This window comes from Cheilinus undulatus, linkage group 14 (assembly GCF_018320785.1).
Source record: "Cheilinus undulatus linkage group 14, ASM1832078v1, whole genome shotgun sequence".
In the NCBI taxonomy this organism is placed as follows: Eukaryota; Metazoa; Chordata; class Actinopteri; order Labriformes; family Labridae; genus Cheilinus; species Cheilinus undulatus.
In genome coordinates, this window is record NC_054878.1 from 26,098,395 (window position 1) to 26,113,543 (window position 15,149).

Here is a 15,149-nt window from a genome sequence, read left to right on the forward strand (position 1 = left end):
CATGCGATAAGTGAACTTTTCATGTACTGTATGTGTAGTACTCCTTTGAGAGCTAGAAGATATAAGGACTGTGTTAAAGGTAACTTCAGTGTGGATTCTCACTGTCTGAGTGCCTGTATGCTGTTTGCTGCGTGTGTGTGTGTGTGTGAGCTCAAACACGCACACTCCCACTCAGACTCTGGTAAGTCCAAGCCAGCGCCACATCAGTCCATCATCACAGATATGGTTTGCGGTTAGATAGCAGGTCTGGCGGCGCACAAGACATTTTGTCCACTCTGTCATGTTTACTTATAATGATAAGCTTTGATGGATTCTCTGCGAGCTATAGACGCCATGGTGCACATGCACATGCACACACACACTAAAACACACACACACGCATGCTTGTGCACTCTCCCAAATGCACAGATCCAGGAAAGCAGAAAACATGCAACCTGATGAATAAATTCCATATATAAGCAATTGAGGTTGATAAGAAATGTGTTTTCAATGCGTCTCTAACAAATAACACAGATATTTATTGGCTAAATAAACAAATCTCATAAAGATCAGAGGTTACAGTTAGAAGTCTCACTGTTTAATACTCATCTAAACAAAGGAAAATATCTTCATTCACCACTGTGGAGACTTAAAAAAAATTCATAGCAAGAGAAAGCCAAAAATATATCAAATTCAGGGAGTGGACGTGTTTACAAATGGATTCCATGGACAATCTTAAAGTTCCTGTGAAGCAAATAAGATCATCAGCATAAAAAGTGACCATTTCTCATAGTTGTTTTTGGTGTCGGGGGGTAAATGCCAGATACAATTTGTGTGCATTTCATACATAAGTGATGCATGCAGGTGCATAACAAGACAAAATCAACAAGGTTATATGAAGTACTGGTTTGTCCATAGGGGGCGCCAAAATGGACACAAACTGATAGCTCCTTGCAGAAGCTTTAATTTTTCAAACACATGTACTTTAAAACTTAGTTGCCTCCCCATTTGCAGCTATAACAGCCTCCAGTCTTCTTTTAAGGCTTTCCACAAGATTTTGGAGTGTTTCTCTGGAAATTTGTGCCCATTTATTTTGCAGAGCACTTTTGAGGTCAGGCACTTACTATGGACGAGAAGGCCTGGCTCACAATCTTCATTCCAGTTCATCCCAAAGGTGCTTTAAGGGGTTGAGGTCAGGGCTTTATGCAGGCCAGTGAAGTTTTTCCGTACTGAACTCATCAAATCATGTTTGTATAGTTCATGTTTTGTGAAATGGGGCACAGTCATGCTGGAATAAAAAAGGGCCTTTCCCAAACTGTTAACACAAAGTTGGAAGCATAGCATTGTCCAAAATGTCTTGGTATGCTGAAGCATTACAGTTGAACTTCACTGGAGATCATTCCTCCTCCACCAAACTTGACAGGCAGGAAACGTTCTTCCAGCAGCCGCCAACACTTTCTCATCTGCCTGCTAAACAGTGAAGCGTGATTCGTCAAGCCACAGGACACGTTTCCACCGCTCCACAGTCCAGTGTTGGTGTGCCTTACACCACGCCATCCTATGCTTGGCTTTGGACTTGGTGATGTGAGGCTTGCATGCAGCTGCTCAGCCATGAAAACCCATCCCTGAACCCTCTGCCATACAGTTTTTGTACATATATTAATACCAGTGGAAGTTCAGAACTCATATGGAATCAGCAGTGTTGGCGACTTTTGTGCACCATGCGCCTTAGCAGTGGTTAACCCGCTCTGACGGGTTCAGCCCTTCCCAGACCCCATCTGTGGAGTGTTGCCCAGATACCCCTCACCATAGACACATGAAACAGTCTATCTGATGTGTCATGTTGTTAATATTTAACAATCAAATAAATCTACAAGCTAAAATGTGTTTTTCTTTGTAGCGTCAAACAGTGTATGGCACAGCCTGACAACTATCAAAGATTAAAAACTTTGAATCCCTTTTTTCCTTCAGTCTAAATCTAAAACTCTCTTCTGCTGCTCTCTGAGATCTGTTGGTCGGCCTGTGCAGTGTTTCTATCAGGCTGGTTTACTTTAGCCTGGCATGCAGCCAGACCTCAAACGGACTCACTGCAACTGTTCTGGACCAATTAAAAAGACTAATGAGGCCCGAGCTTATCGTGTCACCCGGAGAGGGGGGCACCCAGAGAGTCAGCATGGCTGCCTATCAAGAAAGTGAAAGAGAAGATACAATGTCAGATGGAAGATGGTTTCATGATAGTCAACTGTGAGGAAAAAAAACTACTTTGATTGGGATTTTAGAGCTTGTGTTACTACTTTCATGTTTAGATTAAACCATCAGTTTACAGAAACTTAGTTTAAATTATATCCTGAACAGTATAAAGACCATGAGTGAGGAATCTGTAAATGCTGTTTTGTGTGTTTATATTCATGCTATATTTCACTTCTCCTTAGACTGAGAACTAAAAGTTGTTTCACAGTAGCACCATAGTTCTCAGTGTGAATGTCTGATCGATCCATCATTTTATGAAACATGCCAGAATCTTCTTCTCTTCAGGTTTTTGTATGTATGTATATATATTAGCAAAAATTACAGCAACAAATGTACTGCAAGCTAGGAAACGGAAAATGAAAAATTGTTTGGTGTTGTTTTCTGTTTTTTTGGTTCCCATTTTAATATGAACTGCCTTGAAAGGCCAAGAGCAGGTATTTCCCTGTTTTTTTCTATTTCTAATCAGTTACATGGAAACAGTTTGTTTCTTGATTTTAGATTCCTGATTTCAAATTAAAAATACACCATGAATTTTACTTTATTACACAGAGAACTCCTGTCCTGGTCATAACTGGAGTACGATGGTTGTATTTTTGGTGACTTTATTATGTAAAGAAAAACATTTTAAAAAATGAAATAAAATTGGAGGGCTTTTTTTTTTTAAATCCAGTGTACTGCTGCAATGTCCAAATGCTCATCTGTTAAGAAGTATTTGCAAAGATGTGTTTTATCATGGGTTGGACCCACAAGATTTAGCACTACAACATATAAAACCTTAAGATGCAATGAAAGCCTTTTTTCATTTGAAACAGTCAATGTTGCAAATTCATGTTTGCTTTACACCTGTACATGCTGATCCATAATAAAGAACATTTTGGACATGTGTTAAACAATATCTTCATTGAAAACTGAGTCAGATTGACTTTGAATCCGAAGAGATGTCAGAGTCTGTTCTGTAATCTCCAGTCACCAAATCTGCAGAGGCTTTTGATTAATTTTCCCATGCTTTTGAAATTTTTAGAATCCACATTTTCCTCCTGCTCAGTCGCTTACTTCTCCTCCAGGTGCCTTACATATTTCACACCCAAGGACACTGCAGCCACTGCTGAAATATGGGGAGTGTGTTACTGACACACAGTGAGAGAGAACAACACTGAAAGGTGGAGGAGACGAAATAAGCAACACAGAAACAACGGCCTCCGTCTTCCACCGATTCTTATTTTACATCTCACCCCCCCCCCCTCGCTCTGTCAAGGCCACTTGTTTTCCTCCTACTTCGCTCAGTCGAGAGGAGGTCAGAGTAAAAAACTGAGAGAGGCACGCACACACACTGTGCAACAGTTACAAATCTTCTTGGCTTTATCCTGGACAACACACTGATAAGTGTGTCTCCACTCCCCATCCGACAGATCCATCTCCGAAAACATCTGAGACACACGTAGGAAGATGTGGAAATGAATGTGTGTAAAACTGGCAGATTGATGCTCCGTTTCACTCCCAGTGCACTGTAAATGAGTCAAACTGGAGTTTAACAGCAGAGCAGAGATGATTTTAGAAGTCTAAGATGATTTACTGCTGCACGTTAATTAACAAGGTTTAGATGACATGAGATGTGTGGGTGATTGTGTGTGTTTTTCCACATTATGGGAGTTCTGCACCTGCAACTATTGATGTGAAACTTGCCAACTTCATCTGCTGCAGCCCTCTACACTCCGCTCACTCCCCTTGGGTCAAACTTGCACCTGTTGACCTGAAAAACACTCACACACACTCACACAGAAATGGCATGACAATAACTCAGGGCTAAGTACCTCCTTAACGTATTTTCAAACTATTATTTCCCTGATTTTCCTCCCAGTGAGTTCACATCTCAGGCACTAAAAACAGCTCTGACATCATAATCTGTCATCTGAAGCATGGAAACACAAACTAATGAGTGTCACCTCCCCCTAAGCTTTATCTTCTACAGAGGACAGTTTTCCACATAATAATTGTCATATTCACTTTTATCAGGCTGAACTGCAGCTGATATTTTCAGAACAAGGAAGAAAAATAAGTCTTTATGCACTTGTGCTCTTTTTTCTTTCAGTTAGGCACTACCGAAATAAAAATCATTCACAAGAAGAAAGTACAGTTACATCTACATTGGACAGATTAATGCTCTCATCATAACCACATTACCATGGAGAGACTGTTACTTAACCTCATTCAGTACATGACCTACACAACCAGAGAGGAGAGGACCCTGGTTGTTCTGTATGCCAATGTGAAGGAGGCATACAGCTCTTCACCACTCCCTCCTCTGGGAAGGTCTGACCAATAACCGATTCACCTCACCCCTGCTATGTGCCTCCATTATAAAAGGCAGCCTACAGCTACAAAGACAGTAGCGAGATGGCCAGAGGAGGCCTATGATGTGCTACAGTAATCTTATCAATTCATTTCAATTATCCAAAAAATACTTGTCCTCAGGGGGGCAATTCAAGGCACTTAGAGCAGCAGCAATACAATTGAGTGTTCATCTGAGTAACTCTGTGACTGATGAGTGATCATCATTTGGGGAGGGGTTGATTTTGTGCACTGGCCAGGTTGTGGGGATGAGAATGTCTGTTTTACGTTGAATATCTTGTGTATTGTTGGTTAATGAGGGACCCCAGGAAGGCTAGTTGTTCCCCTTGTAGTAACTAATAGTGTTTCTTTCAGACAAATAAATCAGACTGACTCTGTGACTGCTGAGTGACTGCTGAGTGACTGTTTTCAGGTGACACACTGACAGGTATTCTGCATGGAGACGACATCACTGGACATATTAACCTTATTTTATCCTAGATTTGTATATTTCTATTACTATTCTACATTCACAATTTCTCTACTGTGTTTTGAGAACGACTGTAACACCAAATTTTTCCTGGGAACATTTCTCATTTTGATTTAAATAGTTATATGATAGATGATATGCTTCTGCAAGGTTTTCTGTCTTTAGACTTCGGTAGAAGCTTCGTAAAAGTTTAAACCTCTCATTGTAAAAGATGTCGTCATGCATGCATAGAAGCACACAGGTTTTGATGTATTTAGACATGCCAGTAAGCTTTGTCAGGGCAGTGATTTTAAAATATGACTGTTAAGGTATAACTGCTAGCTGACAATGAGGTCAGATTACATGTTTGCAGCAGGATTATACTTACAGAGATTTGGGACTCCTCGGACCTGATAATTTGTTGTTTTATCTTTTGTAGTGTGTAGGGGTGCAACGGTTCACAGAGGTCACGATTTGGTTCTTACCTCCCATTTATTACTTTTAGCTGACAGTAGTGTAGCTTACAGTTTGATCCCTCCTGTGTTTTTTTTCAACCTGTGATAGGTACAGACTGGGGTGTATTAAACATAAAAAAGAGGAACAACAGATTTTAAAAAAGATGCAGGACTAAAAGCAACACAGGAATTAATAGTCTAATATCTCATGAGAATTATAAAATTCATACTGTGTAATAATGAAAATAAGTTTAATGTATTTTAGAGCTTTTTTAGGGTATCATATGTATGATTAATGTCATGTGCAGTAACGCTATCGCATAGATTAGTAAGCATGTTAAAGGCTATCAGTGTATGGCCTTTAATATGGTTGATGTTACCAGTGTCCCCAACCCTCTCCGCTTTTACATCCAGAGGATTTTTAGAAACAGCACAGAGAAGCCGGTGAGAGGAAGAAGCCGGTGGGCCTCACCACTCTTCTGCTATTATAGCTATGATTTACACTCTTTGACCCCCATCCCCGACTACCTAACTTGCGTTATTGTCAGTGGTGATGACAGCATACAATGATTGGTTGGGATCATTCTCAGTCTCTCAGCATAGACAGATTGTTGCTGCGTTGTTTGACATGGTGCTATTGCGAAAAAACAGAAAACTGAGCATCAGCCATTGACCTTTGACCATTGTTTCATAGGAAAAAACCTTCCCCAAGTATCCTAACTCTATAGAATTCACATAGTGTGTGCTCTTTCATGAATTAATCACATATCCTCACCTCTGCACGTGTGTGTTTTCATGGTGGACGTGCGGGGCCACTAGGTCGAGTGGGCTGGGTCCCTGGTTCCCACAGCCTGTGTGGAGGCAGCCTCTGCCGCGCTATCAGCCTCCGTCTCCGGCCCCCCAGCACCACCGGGCCCCCCTGACGTCAGCGTGGGCCTGATAACAGGGTCCGCAGCAAGCAGTGGAGGGGGGGACGGGAGGGGGGACTGGAGATGGAGGGATGAGGTGGAAGGAGAGCGGCCAGCAGGGAGGGAATGGGGTTACACTAACAGAGCCAGCGGTGGATAAGACCCTCAGACAGATAAGACAGAGCAGAGTGTGGAGCCTCTTTTGTTTTCCACTGCTCCTCCTGTCTGGTGGCATCTCCCTTCTCCTCCTCCTCTTTGACATTCCCTCTTTTCTCTCTCAATTTTTTAACTCACCCATATGTGTTAAACTCTCTCCCTTCAATGGCTCTCCTCACTTCCTCCAAATAATCCTGCTCTTATCAGACATGAACACTGTCACAGTCCCTGGATTGAGGCACCTTTTCTCCTCTTGTTTCCTGATTGTGTTTTTGTTTTCTCTTTAAGTGTTGTCAGAGATGAAGAGGCCGGGCTTTGACTGACAGCAGGAAAAAGTTCTGGACAGTCACCGTAATCGCAAAGCAGTCAGTTTCCTCTGACATTAACATTCAAATGCTGTTTTTGGTGGTTAGATATGTGAACTTAGGAAATCTTACCATTTTCATTTTACATTTCTTTGTTTGCTCAGCAACTCAAAGACAATTAACAGTAAAAATATTGGGAGACGTCAATGTTTAAGCTAACAGTTTATTAGGTTTGCTAGACTTTGAGCTATAAAGTGGCTGAATGTTAACACTGTCTTTTAATTGTGTTTTAGGCTTCTGCTAAAAGCTAGCAGGCCTGCCCACAGAATCGGCTGGGCCCCTGAAAAACCCAGAGCACGGGCCCTCTCCAGTTGTGATTTACTGACATTCATTGCTTGTGTGCTGAATCAGTAGCATTGGTGCTAACATCCTGGCTAACAGTTACCTCATTTCTGCATCGTGCCACAATTACTGAATAATTTTTCTACCTTTCCTTTTGCTAGCCTAAAAGCAGGCTATGGCATTTTGAGTTTTTATTATGCTTCTTTTTATTCTGGTTTGCTGTTATGGTGTTGTTTTTTTGTGATTTGCTATTTTCTACGTTGTGTTTAAGCCTGTACAGCACTTTGGTCAACTGAGGTTATTTTCAATTTGCTTTATGACTAAAATCTAAATTCTAACATCGAAATTGACTTGACTCAAGATTTTTTAGCCTAGCTTAAAATTTAATGTTAGCTCAGAAGTGTTTTTATGCTAGTATTAGCTATTGTGTAATGGTAGTTGTTGATTCTTTACTATTTTGTTTGACAAAGATGAATCTGTTTTCAGCTACATAACATTGTAGCCCACAACACTGTCCAACGCTGCTACAGCCATCCCCGTTTCAACCATAATTTTAGCTGAGTCATTAAATGCTTCAAATAGCTAAGCAGTTGCCTGATAGCTAACTGGTTGTCCTTTGTTTTGTTTTTACAAATGTAAGAATGTTTTCAACTTTTCTATAATTTCAGACTAAAGAAGGTAGGTTGTTGTCACATTCAGTGTTTTCAGGCAATGTCAAAAATAAGCTAGGAAGTTGCTAAATGCTAACTTGAGATAGCTGTCTTATTGTAGCATATAGCCTAGATAATGAAATATATCTCACTGGAATATGTCCCGAACTATCCCTGGATTTTCACAGCATGTTCATTGGTTTTCATTTGCTGATCATTCTGACATTATGGCTTTCCAGAGTCCTCTACTGTTTGACAAGTCAAATACCACACTTGATAATGGTCCACTACAGACTACACCTTCTCCCCTGTGTCAGCAACCCGCCGACACCTTTCTAACCCTACCTGCTTAAACTTTGGGTGAACCCTCCAAAGACACCAGAACCCATTGTTTTGATGATGTCACCTCACCTTTACCTAACCTGAATCTTACCCCTGACATGCCCCTCCACAAACAAACAGCTTTCCCTCTGGCTGCCACATCACTGCGCCTTAACCTCATATATCAGCATATTAAACAGTCCATGTGTAAGTGTGTGCCTTCCCTATTTGCTCTTCTGGCCTTTGCTAGCCTGCGGACTTTGGCCACAGCTTATCACAGGGAGAGGTCCTGGGATCCCTGAGTGTTCACTGCTATAAATACACTCGCTATAGCTCACATACACATGTGCACAAACGCACACTTTCGGTATGGAGCACCCCACTTTGAGGCAGTCAGACAGATATCCAGCCAACAGCAGATTTTTGCATAGGCAAGTGTCTGCATTCACATTTGATTTTTCTCTAGAGTGGACTTTCAAATAATAAAAAGAAATATTCAAATGCTTGCATAAGTCAGTAAGTTAAGAGGCTTTACAAACAGAAGAGTCCATCAGAACAAAAGAGGTTTGGATGATTGAATTTTTATCATCCTCAATTGAGAGTTGGAGGTGTTTGTTCTATTTTTCAAACATGTGAACCGACAGTCCAATTCAACACATATTAGATCCAACAACTGAGGAGTTAATGATTTATTTTAAAAACACCTGCACTCCTGGTTAAAGGTGTGTGTTTGAGACGGAGAGAAAGATGATGTGAATCCCAGGTGTCCTGCTGTGAGGACGGACTCATGTCTCCCCTGTGTGACTCCCTGACCTTACCTGATCAAACACACTTAATCCGCAAGCATAACACACAGATACCTTAATCCTCAAACAAAGTTAAGCAAACATAGATATACAAATGCACACAAAAATATTGAAAAAGAAAATATATCGTCATTTATATCAAAAACAACAATTATAATAAACTGAAATCCAAAAGAAAAAAATAAAAGGCACATAGCCATAATTTTCAACCTAACTTTACCAGGAAGTTTTTCAGCCAGCTCCCTGAGATTTCCTCTTGAACTCAGTGTGAGCCGGTTGCCCTGTTCGCACATGAAACCCTGTTTTTCCAGAAATTTTCAAGAGGCCCCATTCACGCTAAGATCCTGAAAGCTTCCTGAATTTACCTGGGTGAGCTGCATGTGTGAATGCGAACAGCAGAGTTTCTTACCCTGACTTAACCCTGAAATTTTCTTAGCAAGTCACTCAGATTTTCCCTGATCTAGGGCCTCCGTTGCTTCAAAGGCAACTGCAGGAAAATTTGTTTTTGCCATGAGCAAGAAGTCAGGAACATTTCTATGTAGTTAGCCCTGAAATTTTTAGGCTTGCGTGTGTGAAGACATCTAGGGTTATTCCTTACCCTAAATATTTCTTGACCTTTCTGTTCACAGCAAAACTACGTTTTCCTGCAGTTGCCTGTCAGGTGATAAAAGGTGGTGGAGGGGGAAATTCTAGGGGGCTAGAACATTCACTCTTGAATAAAACTCCTTATCTTGCAAAGCAGATGGATGCGCCTGTTTCCTTGTTTTTCACTGGCGAATCCATCTTGCGAAGCTCCCATCTGAACCGTTTGGGCCCAGTTAGAAAGTGACAGGACCAATCAGCGACGAGGGGCAGTTCTTTCAGGTGTGGCAGAGTCGTGACGTAAGAAAGCAGCAGCAAGAGGCCAGTGCAATTATGGCGGAAGAGCTCAGCGTGGATGCTAATAAAGCGCCAGTTTTATCCGAACTTGACATAATTTCTTTGTTAAAAGAAGAACAAAGAACAGCAGTGAGTTGTTTTCTTTTCAAAAACGACAAAGTCGAGTACTTATATGTCTATAGTCACCATGTTTCATGTTATTCCTGTGCATGCGCAGCTTGATAGCGGCTACGTCACGTGTTTTGTTGCTCTGATTGGCCCGTAAAGATGTGACAGACAGAACATTCATCCAATCACATTCAGAGTTTTTTTCAAAGCCTCTGCCTTTTCCCAGACGTTTCCAATGGAAGCTTTCCCAGATGGATGTGTGAAACACATCCATCTGGCGTGTCAGGTTATAAAACTCCTGAATATTCCCTAAATTCAACTGGGTAAGGTACATGTTTGAACAAGAAAGGATACACAACCAAGTAGGAAAATTTCTGGGTAGGTTACCCTGAAATTTTTCCAGAAAATGCATATGTTAAAAGGGGATATAGAGAAATTTCCAGATAAAGTTGAAGTGAAAAATTCAGCCGTTTGCATTCACACATGTAGCTCACCCAGGTAAATTCTGGAAATTTTCAGGAGTTTGGGACAAATGTGAAAGGTACCCCACTCATATGTCAAAACATGCTACAGATGTGATTTTTAATGACAATGCCCCCTAGCTTTTGGGAGAATATCGGTTTGCGGAGAGGAGGAAGTCAGAGTCACGATTTTGTGCCAGTTTATGTGAGTGTGTGTGGCTGTCCAGATGGAAATCATGACCAAGCCTTTAGGCGTCACACAATCAGAAAGTTTCAGTGTAATTTGCCTTCAAAATTTCACGACTTGTCCCCCACAGCAGGAAATTTTCCTTGCACTTGCAAGGTCAATATCTCATACTGACATGCTTCTATTATTGGAGTGGACATTGAAAAACAAATCCACTAGAGGTTGTCGTCTCTCACCTAGCTAGTTTGATTCTGCTCCATCCTAAAAAGAACTCTCTGACCTCAGCTCAGTTGTGTTCTTGTAGTCATCTGTCTTTGTGCCCAGGTGAGCTAACGTTGATTTGTTTGTACTTTCTAATAACTTACTCATTATTTGTTTAAATTTCCTCAGAAAACTCAATTAAGTTCTTTGAAATGTGTCTTCTTTGCTGTGTTTGCTACTCTGTGTTGAACTATTGACCGCATTGCTCAACACTGCCCCACGATTGGGGGCGGTATTGCAGTTTGATCCTTATCCATAAACTTAGAGAATGGGCGAAAAACTGACAAAATTAACACCGAGTACAAACAGAAAGATCTTCAGTTCAAACATAGAGCATAGTTGAGCCTTAACTGGTACGTGTCAGAGTCAGTCTTTGTGCATCAACTAAGCTGCTTCATACTCGCTTCTGCTTGCTAGCATGTTCCCTTCCAATCTAGTTGCATTGATATAAGGCAAAAACTGAGACCTATTGAGCTGGGAGCATTTACAGTAAAGTTTTAAAGTTTCCTGGAGCAAGGATCCATAGACATCAGCGAAATAAATAGTAGGAAACCACAAAAAGGAAAACATAGAAAAACTAATAGAAGACCAAAATACATTTGAGTGGCTTAAACTGAATTTTTCTTTATATGCAAATGCATTTCTCAATGATGCAAACTTCAGTCCTTTTGCTTTTTTTTAAAGACCAGCTCAGTAAATTCAGAGTGAGAAAACTTGAGTTCTTCAAATCCTTTTCAAACAAGAAAACTGATCAAAAATGGATAGCATTTTAAATGTCATTCAACGACATTAGAAGTGTTTATGAGCCCACTGGACTGACAGTGAGTGTGCATTGATTGACTCTGTTTCAACACTCTGATTATCACATGAGTGGGTCGATGACGATCAATCTGATCAGATAAAACAAGACAAACAGACGAAGTCAGCAGGGACAGATGCAGACCAGATGAAAGGATATTTGTGAAAAGAAGTCCTGCTTTCTGCCTACATTGCAAAACCAGACTCCCAATGAGGGATACCAGCATTTGTATGTGTTTCCCTGGCCTCTGTGGGCTCATATGGACAGGGTATTCTTCCTCCTGGGTTTTCCTGCCTCTCCATTTGAAGTCTTCTTCCTGGAGCCAGGAGTCTACTAGCCTCTGTGCATGTGTATGCGTGTTTTTGTGTGCAAGGAAGAAGGGCCAAAGTAAGTCCCCGACCCCAAATGATTGAGTCTCGGCCCCAGCCAAGACGGGGACAGTTTTCCTGGTGCCTGGTTTGGACACACAAACACACACTGCCCTCAACAACAGTTAGCTACTGTCCGCCACATACCGGCATCTCTATCGAGTCCCTCACCAAACACCTCCTCATTCACACTGGGATTTGCACAGAATGATGGTTATAAACACACACACCAACACACATGTAGAAAATACACACATGCACACACTGGCTCTGGCCTCTGTCACTGTCAGTGATACAGCCTGGCATGTGAAAACACACAAATCAAAACACACTGTACTGTAAAATAACAGAAAAGAGGATGAACTCTGGTAGATTTTCCTCTATTTTTGTAAACTTTTCACCCTTTACATGCATTCATCACATGACACTACACTTTAGTGTTGAAAATCTATAGAGGAAAGAGACATTACTCCAAAAGACTTCTGTGCTGATTGATTTTAACACTTCTCATACAACAAAAAAACCTTATTGCAAAATCTTTGTTTCCTCTGCTGCAGTTCTTATTCACATGTCTATACCTCAGAGTCATAAAAGCGTGAATAACCACTGACTTTGGTGCTATTCTCTGCCCTCGCAGGTAAACAGGGATCCACGCCTTGATATTATTAACCATCAATTGGTGCTTCTGTTATCAGGCCGCAGTTACACATTGATGAAGGTTCCCCATTTCCACTGAGGCAATACACAGCTATATTTGACTTCTACATGAGAGTGAGGACCATGAATCAATACTTTAGAGCAGGATGTGAAAGAATAAGGTAGATAGATAGATAGATAGATAGATAGATAGATAGATAGATAGATAGATAGATAGATAGATAGATAGATATCCATGTGTAGCTAGTTGTTAATTTACCTTTAGTAAAAGGTCTTGAAAGGGTTTACTTTCAGGCCTCCAGTCTGAGCTCCTTGAGGTCTGATAAACTGCCTCAGGTGATGTCACTTAAGGTAAAAGAAAAAGGAAATTATAACACTGTAAAATTGACTCAGTATGCCACGTACATTAAAAATGAGTATAACAATGATGATCACTAGCCAGGTGTTATAAATCCCAACACAAAAATAGTACACCTATTCAAATGAGGTCAAAGGAAAAAATGATGGAGTATTGTCCAAAAGTGTTTAGCATGATTGTAAAAATATAGTCCTTATCATAGAAATTCATTGATATGGTCATATGATGAAGTAAACAAGTGAATGGTTTATGGCACACCATTATCAGACAATATTGTTCTTGCAGAAGTGCAGTGCTTAGTCAGTGGAGCCACATTTGAGTCACTGCATTTGCTTTCAGTCATGTCACCTGATTAATCAAAGCAATTATTTGAGCTTACCATTTTATACGTGCTGCTGTTGTTTGAATTGGGCTGGCCACATTCATAATGGTATTTCATTTTAATCATTTTATTTATTTTTTGTGTTTAAAAGACATCATAAAAAAGTTGTGAATTGTGTGTGCTCTTTTTAGGAGACCTTGGAGTTTTCTTTTGGATGCAAGAATGCTTGAGAACAATAAAACTCATTGGGTGGTATCACTTTCTCTGACTTTTTGTTAGCATCTTTACTTAATTATAATTGGATATTACAGAATAAATCTATTTTCATGTTTTATCTAGTGTTTATTTTTTAATTGTACTCATTGTTGAGTGCCGTCCAGTGACAGACTGGGAAAAAGGCCCTGGCATTTGCCCTTGCCCTGGTAGTTAAAAGCATTACAAGGATACATAGATTTATTTATTTTTTAATCTTTCTATATAAAGGGCAACAAATTATTGAAATGTTTTGCTTGGGTTCCTAATTGAAATGTAAAAAACAGAACGTTTTTGATTGAATCTATCTAAATAGTTACATTTATGATCAAAGCCTCCTTGCCCTTTGCTAAACAGACACTACTATGGGGCTTTTATTTTGAAAACTAGCATGACATAATCCATTTGGTGCCACTTCCTTGTTAATGACAACATTAGGTCTCAATAACTGGCAGGATTTTGATACCGTCTTCTAGCTGTTTTGATTTTTTAAAATTAAATACAAAATTTACTTTTTAAATCATTAAAAAACCCCTTTAAATTTAAGTTTGGATTATTGTATTACAAAATAAGAATCAAAGAAATATTCATCTCTTATTTCCCCAACACCTGTTTCAGAACTAATGATTCAATGACCAACAGATACCTATACCTTTTTGGCTTTGTCAATCGTATTAAAAGCATTAATAAGAAAATTGTATCAATTTTCTTGATTTTTTTTTATATCACTGGAACAATAAGCCCCTCTGATTGGCCCATAACACCCATACAGTAATTGGGTGGCCTTTCTGACATTTGCCAAAATTCCAGATGCAGTCTGTCACTGGTGTCAACCTATTTATTTCAGTGTGGGTTTATGTCAGTTTATTTCACTGGGTTATGGCCTATGACTGACATTTTTTCATATTTTCCTATTTATGTTATGTGTCTGTTCTTTTATATTTTATCTTAATTATCTTGTTGTTTAACCCTTTAAAGCCTGAAAACACAAATTATAGCCAGAAAAATTCTAATTTTTTGGAACTGAAATATTTATTTCACTTTCCAATAAAATAAAAAAAAAATCTAAATTTCCATAAAATTTAACACACACACACACACACATATATATATATATATATATATATATATATATATATATATATATATATACAGTGCTTAACAATTTTATTAGGCCACCTGTCATATTTGTCTCAGAGACCATCCAACATCATCAAGTGCTTTAATGCGGACTCTTTCAATTTCATTGAGCTCTCCCAATTTTACCATTTTGAACTGGAATGAGGAATTTCAAACTGAATTCACCTTTTTATACCCAGATTTGAGCCGGCTCACTGGGCTTCTCTGAGAAGTCAGAAATTAATCAAGCGTAACATTCAACCACTAAAACTCATTTTTCTCTTCAGGAATGCAAGTAAATAACTATAATTTGACATATTAATCAAGAAATAATGATGTGCTTTACTATTTTTTTCCGTTTTTTTGTAAATGAGTAAATTTGAAAATTCATGGATAACAATAATAATTA